Below are 21310 nucleotides of genomic sequence, written 5' to 3'. Positions count from 1 at the left end.
GTGAGAAGATCAAGTAGTTTCTTATAGCTAAATGCAAAGTATTTACATGTTGGCAATTATTTATCAGCATCAGCATTCGAATTTTTATAAAGACAGATAGCTTCAGTTGAGGGGCCAGCTGGGTGGCACAGTGGATAGCCGGCCCGAAGTCAGAAAATTGTTATTGTCCTTAAGTCATTTTTCAGGAGTGTCAAGGAAGACCCGAGTTCAAATCCAGCTTCACAACTTATTAGCTGTGTGATCCTGGGCAAGTCACTTAACCTTATTTGCCTCAGTTTCCTCAACTGTAAAATGGAAATAATGATAGAAACTACCTCCCAGGGTTGTTTCGAGGGTCAAACGAGATAATACCTGTTGTATGGTAGGTGCAGTAAGTTAGCGATTGTTGTTGTAGTCAAGGGTTCTGAATGACTAAGGATAGTTGTTAATTTGTGTAGTCTTTTACATACAGCATCCTTCTTGAGCCTCTCAACAGCCCCTTGACATAGGTACTACAGGTGGGTATCCATTTCCTATAGTAAAGTGTGATAGGTACATATCCCCACTTTGATTGGGAGGAAACTGATGCTCAGAAAGTTAGAATGGTTTGCCCAAAGGCATACAGCTAAGTGTCAAGAAGAAAGAGGCATTGAACCTAAATCTTACAGATTCCAAATCCAGGACTCCAAAGTTAGATGGTATCGTGGTGGATAGGGTACTAGACCTGGAGTCGGGAAGACCTAAGTTCAAGTCCAGGCTCAGACACTTACCAGCTGTGTGACCCTGGGTCAGTCAGTCACTTAACCTCTGTCTGCCTCAGTTTCCTGAATTGTGAAATAGGAATAAGAATAGCATTTACCTCCCAGGGATATTATGAGGATCAAATGAGATAATATTTGTAAAGTGCCTGGCACATAGTGCTATACAAATGCTAGTTATTAATAGTAAATACTTGTGTATATTTAAAAATTCTTCAGTCCAGATGGTGGCCACATTCCATCTCAAAAGTTGCTGCAATTCTCTAATTATTTAGCCATTTTAAAAAAAAAGACTATTTGTAAAAGAAACTCCCAGCACTAGTGTAGTATCTTCATCTGCATGTAAAAAGTTGTTTTTCTGAATATTGAGTAATGCCAAGCAAGTCACAAAGTGTCTGAGAAATTGGGGGGGCAGTGAGGGGGGGGTTGAGAGGTGAGTCTGGCCATGATGAATGCTGCTATGAACCATTTCCTCTCCCCATAGTGGTTTTGTCCTTGCTGCCTACAAGCAACACAGTTGTATTCAGTTCCCCTTCCTTCCCCACCTAAAGTACAAAATGGTCATAAATAAACAATGCCGCAGAATGGTTTTAGTGCAAAAACTTCAGTCTATAATCTTTTTGGATTTTGTTTATAGTCCTGTAGGTTGATTTAGATTATTGAACCTGTCCCACCTCACAGGAACTGTGTAACCTCAACCAAGAGGAATCAAAATAATTCTGGTAGCCCAGGAATCTGAGACCATGTCATCATTTGGAAAAGAAAAAGGAGGAAGATATTTATAAAGAGCATTTAATTTATGGAACAAGGAATGTCCTCTTTGAATCAAAAAACACTCTAGACACCTGGAGACTTCCCTGCTGTGGCATTCAATGTAGCTAGAAATATCGGGCTTTGGGCAGCATGGTATAGAGGGAACACCATTGGATTTGGACTCAGGTTCTCATTCTGTCATTTATCGACCTTTGTGACTTTAGACAGATCACTTAACCTCTCTGGGTCTCAGTTTCCTCATCTGTAAAATGAGAGGGTTGTTCTAGATGATATGTGAGATTCCTTCCAATTTTAAACCTATGATCCTGAAAGACATTTTCATAAGGGCACCACTTGTCATCGCTTGGTCATGATTTGTGTGGTATTTAGAGCAAGCACTGAGGAGAGAAAAGAGAAGTGGTGGGTAGGAGCTGTTTAGATCCTTGCTCAGATTCCTGTGTGATTTCTACTGCCTTTTATAACTTTGCCCACACAGACCAGAGCTGGGGCACACTGTCCCACCTCAGTGATTGACTTTTTACTTGCCCAACAACTAGTATCCTGTAAGTTTAGAGCAAGGGATTTTAACTTGGGGTCTTTGGACTTTCAAAAAATAGAAGTTTGATATCTATCTCAGTGATTGGTTCCCTTTATAATCTTACATGTTTTGTTTTATGCATTGAGAAACATGATTTTGAGAAGGGGTTCAGAGTTTTCACCAGGTTGCCAAAGAGGCCTATTGAACACAAAAAGTTTGTGAAGAAGCCCTGGTTTAGAAGGTTTGACTGAAATAAGTTTTGTATATACATGCTGTCAATTTCCAATCAGACTGTAAAGATTCCTCTCGGAAGAAGCAGAATCCCAAAGTATGGATGGCATTGGAACTTGTTTCTTTCAAATCTTACTTTTATGAATATTTTTGGGGGGTTTTGAGTCCCCATCATTTTTGAGGCATCAATTAGCTTTTACAAAAGGATATTTACTTCAAAGATATAGTAAGAATGGTAAGAGCAGACACTTTTTCCCAAAATGTTGTAGTCATCATTGAGTGTATACTCTCCATCTGTCCACTTCTGTTTCTGGGAGGAGTAGGCTCGACTTAGCTCCATTCTTGTATAGTATTGGTCCTTCCGAGTTCTCCACATGCTGGCTGAGTCTTCATCCTGGCTTCTGTTGGTATGGGTCCAGGAGATCCGTACTGGAAGGTTCTTGGGGGCTTCAGTTCTGGGTTGTCTACAAACCCAGCCTGAACTCTGACTCCCAGATTCCTGTGGCTTACTCTCTTGACCCTTTAAAATTCACATGGTGGGAACTCACAAAGTTTCTATGAGTGCCTCCAAAGCCAAAGCCAAAGAGCCTCTTGTTCACCACCTGATTAGCAGACCAGAACCAATTACAGAATGCCTACACCTGCTCCACAGTCTCTCCAAGGTTCTTCCACTCCACATTATCCCGACTGTCCTGGAAACTGGAAAGATGTCATCTAAGGCACTCTGTACATGTACCAGACCCCCATTACACAGCGTTCAATGAGAAAATCCCTTCCCTCAAGAAGTGTTTGGTCTAGTAAGGGGGAGAACACATACTTTAGGGATCCGTAATTTCCACCATTGCCACTGGTGGGAGCAACCTGGGGGAAAGGGACCTAGCAGAGCAAGTGCCGAGGGGTCCCCTTCTCCCCCAACCTACCTGCTAATGCTGTTTTCTCCTTCCTCATTCTCCCCATTCCCTCCACTCACACTGCTTTGATGAGTAGGGACTCGTCAACCACAGTCAGGAACAGCAGGCCTTATCATCTGCTGTGCCATCGTGTGCTAAGGTTATCTGCCTCTTACTATCTTCTCTGTTGCTGTCCCTTTCAGATCCTTGGGCATTACCACTTGCCTTGCCACTGCACTCTTAAGACTTCTAGGGCTTTCCATAAGTCCTACAGTTAAACCAAATTGTTTTTATTGTCTCCTCCAGTTAGAGTAGAGCTCCTTCAGAGGAGCAGTTGCCTTCATTTTCTACTTGGATCTTCAGCACTAAGCATACAGTAAGTACATAATAAATGCTTTTTCAGTCATTCCGTCCACTGACAGAGATTGTGACCTGGGATAATCTGGTACATGGTCTTTGAGAGTTGCTGTATTCAAAAAGTTCGTAACCCTCCCTTAACGAAGAGTCACTACTTAAGGTTGAGTAGGATTTCGAATTGAAGTGGATGAGAAAATGGTGATTGAGTACTGCACAGAGGTGGAAAACAGGGATGAGTAGTTTAGTTTGGCTAGAATGCATTGGTATGTGTTAGGGGAGTAGTGGGAAACGAGGCTGAATAGGTGGTTTGAAACTGTATCATGGAGGTCTTTGAATGCCAATATTAGGAGCTTGGAGTTTCCAAGAGACAGAGGTGAGACAGTGGGGCAATGTTGAAGGCTTTGGACAAGGGGATGATCTGCTCGGAATTCTTCTTTAGGAAGATCACCCAAGCAGCACATTGTAGTGAGGAGAACTGGGGATCTGACCATGCCACTGAGGCTCAAGAAGCTTCTGTGTCCCCCTTTTGCCTCTAGGATAAAGTCCAAACTCTTTAGTTTTCTTTTATTTTCAGGCTGATTGCTCATTAGCCTTCCCCATACATTCTGTGCTATAACCAAAACAGCCTATTTGATGTTTCCCAAATATGGCCTTCTGTCTCCTGCTTCCATGTCCTCTGTACTTGAAATGTTTTCTCTCCTTCCTTTTGCTCTGAGTTCCCTTCAAGGCTTAGCTCAAGTACAACTTTTTAGAAGATTCTTCCAGGTGTTAACACCTGCCCTTTGGACTCTTTGGTAACATTTTGTTTTTACTCATTGGGTGTACTTATCGTATCTCCTCAGTAAACTCCTAGAAAGCAGGGACTGTTTCATTTTTCTTCCAGTGTAGTGCCTGGAATACAGTAGGTGCTTAATTAAATGCTTGTAGAATTTGGGGTTGCCAAGGTAGGGAGACCAGTTTGGAGATGATTGCAATAGTTTAAGAGATAATAAGGGAGTAACCTCAGGTATAGGCAGAGAAAATGTAAAAGAGGGAGGCCTGGAGAGAATTTAGCAGCTGATTAGATGTGGGGGAGGAGGGGGGGGAGTTAAAAATGATTCCAAAGTCTGGGTGACTGGAAGGATGGTGCTACCAAAAGCCAAAATGGAAGAGGAGTAGCAGCAGATACAGGGGTGGCAGAGGATGAGTTTAGGCATGGACTTACTGAATGTAAGGTGCTACCAGTACATACTGTTCTCAGTGATTGGCAACCAGGCGCAAATATGGGATGTGAGTTGAGGAGAGAGGGAAGCGCTAGAAATATAGGTCTGGGAATCATAAAGTTGATAGTTGAAGTCATGGGAGTACATGAGATCATTGAAGTAGTGTAGGGGGATGAGGGGGTCGGCCTACATTTAAAGAGTGAAAAGAGCCAGTTCTGTGTCATCAGAAAAAGAGAAGAACCGGGATAGCACAGCACCAGGGATGTCGTATCTCAAGATTTTGTGCTGCTCTTTTGTCTTTTCACGCTCTCCATTGTGAACATATCAGCTCCTATGGATTTAAGCAGTACCTTCAAACAGGTGACTTGTAGGTCCATCTAGCCCTTGTGTTGCTCCTGAGTCTGTCTCACATCGCCAGCTTTTATTAGGCATTTTAAATGGGATGCCCCAGAGCTATTTCAAGCCCTTCTCCCTGTCCTCTTTCTGTTGAGGACACCTTCCAGTCGTGCAGGTTCACAACTTCAGTGTCCTCACTCTGACTCACTGCCTCTCCACCCCTCCTCATCCATTCCTTGGCTAGGTCTTGTCATTTCTATCTCCACACAACATCTCTTGCATGCACTCCATTTTCTCTCCACTCATATGACTGCTGCTGTAGTTCAAGAGCTCTTCACATCTCACTGGACTATTGCAATAACCTCCTAATTAGTCTCCCTGCCTCGAGTCCCTCCTTGCTCTAATCCAGGGGTGGGGAGCCTGTGGCCTCAAGGCTACCTGTAGCCTTCTAGGTCCTCGGGTGCAGCCTTTTGACTGCGTCCAAGTTTTGCAGAGCAAATCCTTTTATTAAGGGGATTTGTTCTGTGAAGTTTGGATTCAGTCAAAGGGCTGCACTTGAGGACCTAGAAGACTACAGGTGGCCTAGAGGCTGAAGGTTTCCCACCCCTGTTTCCATTCCCAACAGTCACCAACATGATTTTCCCCAAGTGCGTGTCTGATCACATCACTCCCCGTCACTATTCAGTAAACTCCAGGATAAACTCCTCTGTTTGCCATTTAAATCTCTCACAGCTTTGATCCACTCCATCTTCTCTACATCACTCCCCTGCCTGTACTCTCTGGCCACATTGCCTCACACACAGCACTCCACTTCATTCTCCGCTCCTTGGAATTCCTGGTTTCCTTCAAGGTTCAGTTCAAGCACTACCTTTTGCATAAGGCTTTTCCTGATCCATCCTCCCCACTTCTCTGTGTTCACTCTGCATCAGTTCATAAAAATCTTCTCAAGTTTCTCTGTAACTGTCCTTTTCTTAATTTCTTACAGCACAATAGTATTACATTGCGTTCATGTACCATGATTGGTTAAGCCATTTGATGGATACCTACTTTAGTTTCAAGTTCTTTGCCAATGCAAAAAGAGCTGCTATAAATATCTTTGTACATAAGACCTTTTCCTTTGATCCCTTTGTGCTATAAGCCTAATTGTGGTATTGATAGATCAAAAGATATGCATAGTTTAGGAATTTGGGGGGCATAGTTCCAAATTGCTTTCCAGAATGGCTGGACTAATTCACAGCTCCAATAACAACGGGCCTGTTTTCCTACAGCCCCTCCAATGTCTGTAGTTTTCTTTTTTTGTCAGCTTTGCCAATCTTATGATTCTGTGATGAAACTTCAGAGTTGCTTTGATTTGCACTTCACGAGTGACTTAGAACAATTTTTCTTATTGCTCTAGATAGCTTAGATTTCTTCCTTTGAGCAGTGCCATATTCATATATTCATATCTTTTGCCATATCAATTGGCAAATGGTTCTTATTCTTATAAATGTTAATCGATTCCTTTTGTCTTCAAAATGAAACTTTTATTGGAAAAACTTGCTGTAAAGATTTTTTCCCTAATTAACTGTTTCCCTTCTAATCTTACCTGCATTGGATTTGTTTGTGCAAAATTTTCTGAATTTTAATGTATCTAAATTATCTATTTTATCTTCTCTATTCCTTGTCTGATTATGAACTGCTCTTCCTGTCCATGGATCTGAAAATGAGTTTCTTTCCCACTATTATAATTTATGATCTTTGATGTCTGGGTCATATATCCATTTGGAGCCAACTTGGCATAGGGTGTAAAGTGAAGTGTTAGTTTAAACCTCATTTTTGCCCAACCAATATCCAGTTTCTCCAGCAGCTTTTGTCAAATAGTAGCTGGGGTCTTTGGGTTTATCAAACACTAGGCTACTGTGTTTGTTTGCTTCTGCATGTGAATATCTAATCTGTTCCACTGATTGTCCTCTTTATTTTTTAACCAGTCATATCATTGAGCAGCCCAACAGTATTGCCTGTCTTGATCTTTTTTGATATAGACTCTTTCATCCAATATGATAGCCATCCCTCCTAGCTTTGTGTTATCTGTAGATTTTATAGGCATGCTGAAGATGCCTTTAGGTCATGAAAAAAAATTGAACAACATAGGGCAAACATAGATCTCTGGGGCACTCCATAAGAGACTTTCTTCTGGGTAGACATTGGACCTTTAGTGACTACTATTTGGATCTGGCCATTCAACCATTCATTTACCTAACTTCTTTTTTTAATTTGCTCTATTTATTTACTTATAATGTATTTATTTTTTAACATTCATTTATTAAAATTTTTGGGTTCTGAGTTCTTTCATTCTCTTTTCCTCCTTACCTACCCATTGAGAAGTTAAGAAATTCGATATCACTTATATCATGCAAAATATATTTCCATATTAGCCACATTGCAGAACAAAGCAAGAAAAAACCAGATTCACCAAATTTCTTGAAGGCAACTAATTGTTTCAGTTGTTTTTTCAGGCGGGTTGGACTCTTTGTGACCCCATTTGGGATTTTCTTGGCAGAGAGACTGGAGTGGTTTGCCATTTTCTTTCTCCAGTTCATTTTACAGATAAGTAGCTAAGGCAAATTGGGTTAAGTGACTTGCCCAGGGTCACACTGCTAGTAAGTGTCTGAGACTGGATTTGAACTTGGGGAAAAGAGTCTTCCTATCAGATTTGGCACTCTATTCACCATTCCACCTAGCTACCCTAACTAATTATACTGTGATCTAAATCACATCTATCCCTCTGGACTGAAGGGATAATTTGAAAGACTGTCAAATGCTTTGATAAAATCTAGGCATAATATGCCTACAGAATTCTCCTGATCTACCAGCCTAGAAATCCTTTTAAAGAGGAAGATTCAGTTAGTCTGGCATATGTTCTTGATGAAGCCGTGTTGGCTCTTTGTGATGCCCTCTTCCTTCTTTTAATGTTCACTAGTTATCATCTAGAATTTTGCCAGGAATAGAAGTAAAGGTCATCTACCTGTATAGTTTACAGACTCCATTAACTGTTTTTTTTTTTTAATTTGAGACATTTGGTCCTTTCCTCTCTTCACAGTCTTTCAGAGATGACAGCTAGTGGCTCAGGAATTACATTAACCATTTTTTAATAATCTGGGAGGTAGTTCCTCTGGACCTAGTGACTTAGCAGGGAAATGGAGATCATATAGGTGTTGAGTAGCTCCTCCTTTCCTTCAAACCTACCCTTTAAAGCTTTCCTATCATTCTTTTGATCCTCTTCTTCCCCTAATATACCTGAAAAATATACGCCTTCTCTTTTTTCTGTTCAAAAAGGGAAGTTAAATTTGGAAAAGTGATGGCCATTGGTAACTTTCAAAAGAGTATATTTAGTGAAATGGTTGGGGTCTAGAAGGTGGGTTTCAAGGTACAAAGGAGTAAATAAGTAGTAAGCAGTGGAACCAAGGAATGCTACACTTTTGTGAAGTCGGGCAGTGAAAGGATGGAGAAAGATAAGATGGTACATTGAGGAGCTAGCATGTTACAAGAAAAGTTTCTTTACAATGTGGGAAGATTGATCATGTTTATAGGCAGAGGAGAAGAACCCATTAGAGAGTGATAGATTATAGGCCCTTCTAAAACCCCAACCCTAGAGCAAGAGTTGGCAAACTTTCTTTAAAAGGGCCAGTGAGTAACCTATCATTAGTTAACTAAAAATTCTTGTTTTAGGCTTTGCGTGCCAAGAGGCGAAATCCAATATATTCTGTAGGTCCTTTTATAACAAAAAAGACAAATTTCCACAACTTTTATTGGTGAAATTTTAAAAAAAAGATAATGTACTGAAAAATAATAAATTTCTGTAATGCAGATCTAATGAGAAGAATGGAATTCTTTTGGGGGCAGTAACATTTCACTTAATTGGGGTTCCAAGTTGGTGACCCCTATTATAAAAATCTGTTACAAATATTCATCTGTTAATGCTCATCTGCAATGAGGTTTTACATATTTCATCTTTAAAAATGTGTTTTCAAAGCGTAAGTATTGCCAAATACTGATATCAATCCACGAGCATTGCTTAATAGTTTTAAACAAGTTTATTTTCTCTGGTTGCTTTCTTCAGCTACTATAATCAAACACAATTTAATTAACTAACTCACCTTTGGTAAATGGCTTTCCTTGTTTGGCTAATAAATGTGCCGCTTGGAAAATTACTTTGGTTGCAACCTCATTCTTCATTTTTATTTTTTGTCAAGGAATTCTGTTATGATATGAGATACTCTGTTTTAATTTTCTGATTTTTCTGATATTGCTTTCCTGTAAGTTGAGAATATTTTGATGAATGCTTAGTCTGGTAACTTCGATGTATTTGGAGTTCTTTTAGCACAGCTACATTGTCATTGTATAGTAAACACAATGCTTTGCAATCTAAGTGGATAACAAACTAATTCACACTCCACTGAGCCTTAAAAGCACCTCGATGGAAGTCTACTTTTCTCTTCTGGTTTTGACATGGTGTGTATTCACTGGTAATTGATAATAAAAAATAAAATGAAGTGTTGTGGCACTTGAAACACTATAGCAATGTTCTAATTACATCGCTGTGATTTGTAGTGTGCTGAGTAGCAGTGTGAAGCCACATAAGGTCTTTGTCAAAACCATTCAACTTTGCCATTGTAATACAAAAAGTCACAGATGATAGGTAAATGAACAAGCCTGGCTTTGTTCCAATAAAAATTTGTGAACCCTGAAATCTGAATTTCATTTAATTTTCACCTGTCACAAAATATTATTCTTTTGATTTTTTTCCCAACCATTCTTAGCTTGTAGATAATACAAAACCAGGTGGCAGCCTACAGGCCATAGTTTGCTGACCCCTGTCCCAGAGTTTTTCTGACCATGCTTTCCTGTTTTCAGCCTCTAACTCCAGTCCAGAATATCACCTTTAATCTTTTTTCGATTTCTGGAAAAGCGAGATCCTTCCCTGTTTGGCCCCCAGACTCACCTCCTCCTGACTTCTGGTCCAGATTGCTATCTTTGCAGCCACATTCCTTCTCAACTCACTTAGCATTTTCCTGAACCCTAGAAATCCTGTTTTTACTATTTCTTTATTGTTTGTTAATTCAGCCCTTTCACTCTTTCCTTGTATTCTCCCCTGCAAGGCCTCACCCTCCGGAGGTTTGGACCAGTCCCTGCCTAAAACTACTTTTTCTCCTAATCCCCCTCTCCTAGTCTCTTCCTGATTTCTGGTTGAATTTAATGTATTTCTGTAGCACACATTTTGTGTGTATATTTAACACTTCTTTGTTTGGTTCAAATGAAAGTGAGGCTTGTTTGTAGCCTGTGCCTCCCCCTCCTTCCTCCACATTTTTTATATAGTCTTTTTTCCTCATGTACCTTGACAGTGTGAAGTAAGTTCCTCTATTGTCTTCTTCCTCTCTTTTTCCTTCTCTTTTCCTTTTCCTCTTAAGATTATCAAACTGGGACAAAAATTACTCCTTTGTCGTCTGCCTGATTTTCTCCCTTCTATGACTCTTGAAGATATTTGGATACTAAGGGGTCGCTTTTTTCTTCTCCCTCATTAGACTGTAATCCATGATATAGTTTCTTCCCATTGCTCATGTGTATTTGTCTCTTTTTGTTTCTCTTGACCTCCTGTGTTTACATTTCAAAGTATCTACTCAGCGCTAGTCTCTTCAACAGGAACGCTGGAAGTCTATTTCATTTAAAGATTCATTCCCCTCCCCCCCCTAAGATTACACCCTTTTCCCAGATAAGTTATTCTTGGTTGTAAGCCTTTATCTTTTGCCTTCTAGAAAACCTTTCCATTTCTTTATAATGGTGGCTGCCAGGTCTTTGTGTGATCCTGACTGTGGTTCCTTGGTACTTGAACTGTTTCTTTCTGGCTACGTATGTTTTTTTTTTTCCCTTTGATTTGGAAGCTCTCGACTTTGGCTATGATGTCTCTGGGAGTTTTCATTTTGAATTTTCTTTTAGGACATAAATAGCGGATTTGTTGTGTTTTCACTTATTTCTGTGTTCTATTAGCTCTGGACTGTTCTCAGTCATGATTTCTTGAAATATGGTATATGGGCTTTTTTATAATGGAAGTTTTCTGGTAGTCTCATGATATTTAACATTATTTCTCCTTTGCCTTCTTTTCTAGGTCAGTTATTTTTGATAGGAGATAACTTGCATTTTCTGCTATTTTTTTCCCGTCTTACGATTTTCTTCTAGTATTTCTTGTTATCTCATGGAATCATTAATCCTCTCTGGCCCAATCTAATAGTCATGGAGCTTTTCTCCTTCCTCTTACTCAGCTATCTTGAGGAAAGTCCCCAGCCCTTGCACTGTCCATCAGTTCATCTCAGATTCTATGTCTTTGTCTCTTTTCTTGTTGGTCTTAAATGCAATTTTCTAAAAAGTCTTCTTTGCTTATTAATACTGGCATACTTGACTTCAGCCCACTTTGGTGTTCCCAGTCTTGCTCCAAAAATTCCATGCTCTCTTGGCTAAAAATGTTTATCTAAGATCTCTCATGTATATTTTATGACATAAATCTCTAGCTGATTCATTAGAGGTCACTGCTCAATAATTATTTTGGGAGAGGGAGGTAATTTGCATATTTCTATCTTCCCCTGACATCTCACCCAATTGTTATATGTATTTCTGTTTTATCAGAAAACATAGAAAACTCATTCACATGTTCCTACTTGCTAGAACCTCAAATCACTCTGGGAGGCTTTATCTGTATAGTTAATATACCCTCATCAGGATTCAAGGTGTGAACATAATGAACTGGAATAAATGTTAATTAAAAACCCTCGTCGATGTGACAGCAACATTCCTTTATTCTTCTCCCTCTTCTCCCCATCCCCCCTCCCCCAAATTCTGCTAGGCTTCTGCCTTTTGCCTTGCTTAACTTTTTCTGCTCTGGTCCTATTAATGACAGTCTGAAGCCAATGCCACTCCATTTAAATTGTGCCTCCTACTGTAGGGTTCTCTCATTTTTTACTGTTCCTCTTCCCTTGTTCTCCTTTTTGCTCTCACTGTTCCATTTGTTCTCTTTCCATTTTCTTTCGTTTCTCCTTTATTGTCCTTCAATTTCAATTTCCTGTTTTCTCCTCCACTTGATGGAGGTGATATGCTATGTAGTAGATAGACAGCTGGCCTCAAAGCCAAAAAGATCCAGATTTAGGTCCTGGCTCTGTGACTGTGAGCAAGGTGACTTATCCTGTGTTCTAGGCAACTCCCTAAGACAATTGCAGAGGTAGTACCAAGTTTCATTGATAGAACAGAGTTTGCTCATCTGGCAGCTCTCCATCAGCAAAATCACAGATCTCATCCCTTTTCGAAGTTTTTACTCCGTGTACAATTACCAATAAACCAGGTTTGGAGGTTTGTGGAAGGATGGGGGGAGGGGTTAATGTTAGTCCAGGGGACTTAGGCCATTTGTCTAATAATTCCTACCCTGCAGGGTGATGCAGAACAGTGTGGTATAGTGGAAAGAGTGCTGGATTTCAAGTCAAGGAGCCCTTGATGTGTGTGACCTTGGGCCTCAGTGGCCTCGTCTGTGAAATGGAGATGAACTAGATCCCCAAGGTTCCTTCCAGCTTTGTTTTATGACAAGACTATACGGTGTAGTAATGGGAAATGTAGTCTGGCATGAGCTACGTGTAGAGTTCTTTCTGGATTCCATTTTAGTCAGTTCAACAAGGTGAAGAAACTAGTGAGAGCCATAGGAAGGTGGAACTGCTAAAGTGTTTGTACATGTTCAAGCCAGAGCCTGGAAAGAGGAACCACTTGTGGTAAAACATTGTGGTCAGAAAAAAAAAATCTTGTCATCGTTGTTATGACACCCTTCCAAGCTAAATTTAGCAAACTGCGTATTTGTCAGTGACTCTTGCAGAAAGTGACACAACTTTTTGTGAAAGCCTAAGATGTACAGACTAGCATTTGGTTGTTGGCATGAAATGAGTTTCGTGATTCCAGTAGCTTCATGTCTCTTCTTCTCTTCCGTCCCTTGCCACTTCATCTTCCTCCTGATTTGCTACAAGTTATCACGAGAGCTTTGCCATACGTCAGAGTTTGGGGCACTTTTCTAGCTTTTGGTGATTTCCAAATTGTTTGCAGTTGCAGCTGTCAGCAGCTAGGATTTCTAATGTGATTCACTGAAGCATGTCAGGAAGTAGTTGTAGTTTATTGATATGTGAAGGTAAAGCACAAAATTTTGTTTAAAAATTTATACAAAATTCTCACATTCCCACTTGTTGGCCTATATAGCAATAAAATTCATTTATCAGCAGTTATAAAAACATACGATAAATATGCTGTATTGTTGATTGTATTTGAAGGAAATGCATTCACTATCATAAGGTGAAGAGATAGAAGGGATATTTGAGGTGATCTAGCCCAACCCTCTCCACCCTCCATTTTACAATTGAGGCCCAAAGAAGTTCAGTGACTTTCCCACAGTCATATAGCTAGTCAGTGAAAAAACTGGGATTTGAATTCATTTCCCAAGATCATCATTTTCTCCACTGTGCCATGCTGCTATTGTCATTGTAGCTTTTCAGGCCTACTACACATGGAAAAAAAGGCCCAGTCTGTGCTAGGTTGGTCTTGAGGGGAAGGAGGTAGATAGTTGAGAAAGACACAGAGTCATGGAGAGGGTGGGGGTGGGGGAGTGAAAGTGGGTACCACACATGGAGAAGGGTGAGAGGGGCCTTCCAGCATAGGCTGGACAGTAACTTGCTGGAGGTACTTATGACAGTGATTCCCCTTCAGGTAGGGTTTGTTAGTGTATTAGTCTGAGGAAAGACAGGGCTCAATGTAGCCAGAATGGGCTAGTGCATCTTATCACAACCCTTTGGAGCTCTAGGAGTTTAGAAATAGCTGGTCCTATATACTGCTTGATCACTTTCATTTTCAAAGTTCAATGTTTATTTTTTTAAATAAATGTTCATCTTCCAAGAAGTTTCTCTAGGTTTTTTTAGGTGTACAAAAGAATGATTTAAGTTTCAGAAATGCACCACCCACCCCTACCCCCAAGAAACTCCCAGGTTTAATGTGACTATTGGCAGGGCAATAACTATTTGAACCATGGTTTATATCCCCATGTTAAATGTCATTTTTACTTCTAGATATATCAGAGGCATATAAATCCAGTAGCAGAAGCATTTAATTATGACATGAAATAGCAAAAGAAATTAATCAAACATTGACACATTCTCTGTACCCATACATGGAGGCATGCAAATCTGTACCTCCAGGGGAGTTAAATTCCCCTTTAATCCTCCCCCCAAACCCCTAAATAATGGGAAGACACTGTCTCTTTGCACTCACAGTCTTGGGGGTGGGTGGGTAATGTACAGTGTGGTCTGCTTGTCTTGCCTTGGTTTTGTACTTATCATCATAATCTAAGAGGGACAACAAAGTTTAGGATTCCATGATGATGACCCAACAGAGTGGTTTCTCTTAATTTCCTCTGAATGAAGCTCCTATTTTGCTTCTCCCATCCACTTGTCCTTGCAGCTCTTGCTTTTAAGCTTCCCACCTTCTAGAGCCTCTATACCAATCAGTGCCCTCATCTACTGAGATATTACACTGTGGGCTCATATATACCTCAAGCATAGCAGGAAATGACCTTATCTGAAGAGGTCCCTTACAAACGTCAGTCAAAATTTGCTAGATATTTCTGAAATCAACTCATCAGAGCTGAGGTCAGATTTAGTAAAACACAAGAGTAATGATGAGAAATAAGATGGCATGCAATTGAAACAACTCAAACTAGAATTATTTAAACATGTAATGGAAAACAAAAATGGAAAATGGACAGAAATAACATCAATACTTACTATAATAAATTTACCCGATGCAAATTAATTGCCACAACAGGGAGACCAAAGAACTTAGAAAATGCTTTAGTCAGTTGACTTGCTTGCCAAAAAGAACAAAATGGCTGCCAAAGACAATACTGGATTAGAACGTAAACTTATCTGTAAAATATTTCAAAGAAGGATGATGGACCATGGTGAGTAGCATTGCCTCATAAAGCAAAGAGAAGCAGTGAAGGGCAAAACATTCTTCCTTGGCAGCTTATTTCAGTGTACCTCTAACCCTGAGACTGACTTGAGCTGAAGTGTAAGATGCCCCATACCATATATCAGTCAACCAACACACATTTATCAAGTGCCAGTGTACTGTGTATGAGGGACACAAAGACAAGAATGAAACATCCCCTGCCCTCAGGAAGCTCACATCCTTTCAGGAGAAACTTGTATACATAAGGACATTTCATTAAAAAAAAAACCCATGTATTTGTGTGTATATTTTTAACATTCATTTTTAAAAATAAGATCAGAGGTGAATCAAGGATGTTCATTACTATCACCGTTATCCAAGATTGTACTAGAAATGCTAGTTATAGCAATAAGACAAAAACAAAAAGGAGGACTAGGAATAAAGAGGAACTAAAACTCACTTGTTGCTTATGATATGATGTTATACTGAGGATCCAAGAGAATCAACTAGTTGAAGCAATGAACACCTTTAACAAAGTTACAAAATATAAAATAAATACACATAAATCATCAGCATGTCTATGTATTACCAACAAAACCCAGCAGGAAGACAAAAAAGAAGAAATTCCATTTAAAATAACTGCAGACAATATAAAATGCTTGGGAGTTTACCTGCCAACACACATCCAGGAACCATATAAAAACAATTACAAAATACTTTTCATGCAAATGAAGACAAATCTAAAGTGAAGAAATATTCATTGCTTGTGGGTAGGCTGAGATAATATAATAAAAATGACAATTCTACATACATTAATTTACTTATTCAGTAACATACCAGTAAACTACCAAAGAATTATTAGAAAAGTTAGAAAAAATAATAACAAGATTCATCTGGAATAACAAAAGGCCAAAATATCAAGGGAATTAATGAAAAAAAGTGAAGTAAGGCAGTCTAGCAGTACCAGATTTCAAACTTTATTATAAAACAGTAATCATCAAAACAAGTTAGCAGAAAATGCTTGCTCTTGGTTTTAGATAGTACTACTTATCATTTAAAGAAAAGCTGCATTTATTCCTATGCTTTCTAGTGTTTTTAATAGGAATGGGTGTTGTATTTTGTAAAAAAAATTTTTTTTCTGCATCTATTGAGATAATCATATGATTTTTGTTGTTTTTGTTATTGATATGGTCATTAGTACATCTTATCACAACCCTTTGGAGCTCTGATTACCTTCTTCAGGAGTTTAGAAATAGCTGGTCCTATATACTGCTTGTTCACTTTTATTTTTAAAGTTCAGCATTTATTTTTTACTGCTTGATCACAAAAGGTATACTTTTTATATTCCCATTTAGTTTTTTCCAGAGGTCTATCATATCTAGCTTTTCCAAAATTCTATTTCTCTCCTTAACTTCTTATTTATTTTGTGGTTGGATTTGTCTAGTTCTGAAAGGGGAAAGTTGAGGTCCCTCACTAGTATAGTTTTACTGTCTGTTTCCTCCAGTAACACATTTAACTTTTCATTTAAGAATTCAGATGCGCTGCTATTTGGTGTATATATGTTTAGTATTGCTATTACTTCATTGTCTATGGTACTTTTTAGCAAAATGTAAGTTTCGCAGATTATCTCTTTTAATTAGGTCTAGTTTTGCTTTTTAGGAAGTAGATGGCACAGTGGATGGAGCGCCGGACCTGGAGTCAGGAAGACCTGAGTTCAAATCTTGGTCCAGACACACACATGCTGTGTGATACTAGGCAAATCATTTAACCTTATTTACCTCAGTTTCCTCATCTGTAAAATGGGCTGGAGAAGGAAATGGCAAACCACTCCAGTATCTTTACCAAAACCCAAAACCAAACAAAACCCAAATGGGGTCATGAAGAGTTGGACATGACTAAAATGACTGAAAAACAACAGTTTTGCTTTTGCTTTATCTGAGATCATAATTGTTTACCCCTGCCCTTTTTGTTTCAGCTGAAGCATAATAGATTTTGCTCCAGTCCCTTATTTAACTTGTGTGTCTTTCTGTTTCAAGTGTTTCTTTGTTTAGATAAATATTTTATTTTTCCAATTATGTGTAAAAATAATTTTTAACATTCTTTTAAAAAAATTTTGAGTTCCAAATTCTTTTTCTCCCTTCCTCCCCTCCCTCCTGTTGAGAAGGCAAGCAATTTTATATAAGTTATGTGCAATCATGCAAAACGTATTTCCATATTAGTCATGTTGTGAAAGAAACAGAAACCAAAAAATCCCTCAAGAAAAATAAAATTAAAAAAAAGTATGCTTTGATCTGAATTCAGACTCCATCAGTTCTTTCTCTGGAGGCGGATAGCACTTTTCATCTTAAGTGCTTCAGAATTGTCTTGGATCATTGTATTGCTTAGAATAACTAAGTCATTCACAGCAGATCATCATGGAGTATTGCTGTTACTGTGTATACTCTTCTGGTTCTGCTCACTTCACTTTGTATCAGTTCATGTAAGTCTTTGCAGGTTTTTTTTTTCTTTTTGAAAGCATCCTGCTTGTCATTTCACGTGTGTTTCTTGTAAACAACAAATTGTTGGATTCTGATTTCTCATACATTCTGCTATCTATTTCTGTTTTATGGGTGAGTTCATCACATTTACAGTTATGATTACTATGTATTTCCTTCCATCCTATTTTCTTCTCTGTCTCTCTCTCCCTCTCTCTCTCTCCTCCATATCTCCTCAAAAGTCTGTTCTGCTTCTGACCACTGCTTCCCTTAATCTGCTGTCCCTCTCATCAGGCCCCTCTTCTCTTACTCCCTTCCCTTCCCACTTCTCTGTTAGGTAAGATAGATTTCTATGCCCAACTGAGTATATATTCTTCTTTCTTTTAACCAGTTCAGATGAGAGTTAGGTTTAAGTGTTGCCTTCCTTTCTCCAGCATTTTCCTCTCCACTGTAAAAGCTCTTCCTTGCATGCCTCTTTTATGTGAAATAATTTTTCCCATTCATCCTCTTCTTTCCCTCTTCTCTCAGTGATCCCTCTTTTTCACCCCTCCATTTTTTTAGATCATCCTAACATAATCGACTCATACCCATGCCCTCTATCTGATTAGACTTCTTCTAAGTGCCTTAATGATAAAGTTCCCAGGAGTTACATGTATCATCTTCCCACATAGGAATGTCAACAGTTTAACCTTATTGATTTCTCTTTCATGTTTATCTTTTTATGCTTTTCTTGAGTCTTGTGTTTGAATGTTAAATTTTTGTTTAGCTCTGTTTATTTCTAAGCTTGTTTGTAGGTTCTGTAAGTTTTCAGTGCTTCCAAGGTAGCGTGGTCTGGGAAGAGGTATGGTGCTGCTCGCCTTGTCTGCTGCACTCTGGCCCTTCCCTGGGAGGTGCCCCTGTTCCCTTGCTCTCTTCTTTGCCCTGGAACTGGGACCAGGGCCCCTGTTCCCTTGTGACCACGAGCAGTCTTCTCCACCCTGGAAGTTCGACCTGGTACTGGGTGTGTGCAATGGAGTTGCCAAACAGTGTCAGTTCCTTCTGATCTCCTGAGTTATCTTGGGCTGAAAAAATGTCTCACCTGGACCTTTTGTTGACTTTTCCACTCCAGAATTCAATTTGATGTGTTATTTTAAAGTTGCTTGGAGGAGAATGTTGGAAGAGTTCAGTTGGAATGCTCCCTCCACTCCATCATCTTGGCTACATCCTCAAAAAAGGCATTTTAAAAAAGGAATTTATTATTTTCACAAAATGTAGTAGAGTATACAGACAGACAGCTGGTCTTAAAGCCAGGAAAACCTGGATTCCAGGTTTGACTCTGACACCTGCTGGTCATGTGATTCTAGACAAGTCAATTAGCTTCTCATTGCTCTAGGAAACTCTCTAAAGATTAAAAGTTACCGAGAGGGTACCACCTGAACTGGAGTTTCCTTAGGTGGGCATTCCTTACACCAGTGAAATCACAGATCCATTCCTTATTCCTGTTATTTGTGTGGGGGGAGCAGTTAGGTGATACAGTGAATAGAGTGCTACAGCTGGAATCAGGAAGCTCTGAGTTCAAATCCAGCCTCAGACACTTATTAGCTATGTGATTCTGTGCAAGTCACTTAACCTCTGTTTGCCTCAGTTTTCTCATCTATAAAATGGGAGTAATAATAGCATTTGCCTCCCAGGGTTGCTGTGAGGATCAAATGAAAGAATATTTGTAAAGTGCTTAGCACAGTGCCTGGCACATAGTAGGTGTTATATAAATGTTAGGGTTTTTTTTTTATTTTTTCACAGAAAGAACTGAAGAGATAAATGGAAGTTTTATTTTTCTAAGAGAAATGGGAAATGGAAAAGGAAAGAATTGGGAAAGGAGGAAAGTGAAAAGAGAAAAGGAAAGAGAAAAGAAAGAGGGAAGGTAGAAAGAAAAATGGGGAAATGGGAAGAAGAAATAGAGTGAGAAAAGGGGAATAAAGAGAAAGAAAGTGAGGAGGGGAGAGAGAGAAAATTGGAGAGGAAAGAAAAAAGTGTGGCAGGAAGGGGGAGGAAGAGAAAGAGACAAGAAAAAGGAGTAAAGGTTACAGTTGTCACCATTAGGCTTGGGGCCCAGGTACCTGCCACCTTCTCTCTTTTTTGCTGTCCCCCTTCACCTCCTATACATAGTTACATTGCAATCCTTAGCCCTCTCTTGGTAGCCCTGATTGCCATCAGAGTCCCTGGTCAGGACAAGGTAGGGGAATCATGATGTTAAAAGAAACTAGTCAAAGAACTAAAAATGAGATCTTGCCCCATTTTTGTTTTTGCTCTTCTACTTTATATGCAAGCACAACCGGACCCAAACTAAACCAAATAATGCCATCGAGGTCAATCAATAAACATTTATTAAAGTGCCAACTGTGGGCCAGACTAAGCCTTAGGAATACAAAGAAAGTCAAAAGACAGTCTCTGTACTCAAGGAGCTTACAGTCTAATGGGGGAGGCAACATGGAGACAACTAAGTACAGACCGGATATACCAGGATAAATTGGAGATAATCAATAGAGGGAAAGCATTAGCATTAAGGGGGGACCAGGAAAGACTTCTTGCAGAAGGTAGGATTTTAGCTAGGACTTGAAGGAACAACAAGGAGGCCAGTGTCCCTGGATTGCAGAATACCTGGTGAGAGTGGTGGAAGGTGTAGGGTCTAATCCAGTTTGCTCTTAGTTTCCAAATTTTAAAAAAGTAAAGCAAACTGGCAGTTTTTGCACGTTCATAAGTCCCATTGCATCACCTCCTAGGGACGTGGAAAGGTACACTAGGAGATATACAGCTTCTAAAATAAATTTGTGCAAGTCCCATGTCACAGCTCAGGAAGTAAACAGCAACGACCTTATGTGGAAATTCTATCCACTGACTCAACAGCATGGTAATTTGCCCACCTTCCATGATGAAGGCAGCCCAATCTTGGTGGAAGTGAGAAACCTCCAACAAATGGCCTCAATCTGCCATTGCAGGAAAAGGGGGAGGGGAGAACTAACTCCTTTTTATTTGTTTGAAACATAAGAGCTCTTGTAGGACATTAGAAAATTGGTACTATTCCCTGTTTTGCATCATTTCTTATATGGTTAGCTGTTTGTTTATAAAGTGCCCTTTTGATACATTTTTGACCAGGGATCTTTTAAGCAGGAGAAAGTTATTCAACTGTCTGGGAAAGTAGTTATTTCAGATTTCTGGATGAATTCTCAAGTAGGTAGTAGTATGACAGTCCGGAAAGGTAACCTGGCCATTTGTGCCACCAATATATGTGGCAAAGGGCATTTAGCTGTGTCATGTATGTCTTATATGGGTATGGCAGAAATTCAAGATGAGGCATTGGCCATAAAGGCCAACCTTTGATGGAAACAAAAGAATTTTCTATATCACTCATTTTGTCACTTAATCGTACTAAGTGTATGCCAGCAATTTAGTATATAATAGTATGAGTCTGATTTTACCAGCCCCAAAAGAAAAGTAACATCATTAAAGTCATGAGAAATATCATGGCACAGTGGGTAGAGACCTGTCATATACTGTCTTGTGCCATGTCCCAGACAGACTAGAAGCTTCTAGATGGCGAGAACTGTGCCTCCCATGCAGACAGAGGCAGCATGACCCAATGGAGTCAGGAAGCCCTGGCTGCGGTCATAGCTACCTCTGATCCATCCTTTCTCTATGACACTGAGAAAGTCACTTCACATCTCGGGGGACTCTGGGCAAATCTCTAGGATTCTGAGTGTTAGACCAGTTGCTGATCTTCATCATTAAAGGGAATTTACTTGTACTAATGAAATCA

This window comes from Phascolarctos cinereus, unplaced genomic scaffold (genome assembly GCF_003287225.1).
Source record: "Phascolarctos cinereus isolate Bilbo 61053 unplaced genomic scaffold, phaCin_HiC Scaffold_8;HRSCAF=390, whole genome shotgun sequence".
Taxonomy (NCBI): domain Eukaryota; kingdom Metazoa; phylum Chordata; class Mammalia; order Diprotodontia; family Phascolarctidae; genus Phascolarctos; species Phascolarctos cinereus.
The sequence above is the reverse complement of the archived record's forward strand: the minus strand, read 5'-3'. Positions refer to the sequence as shown.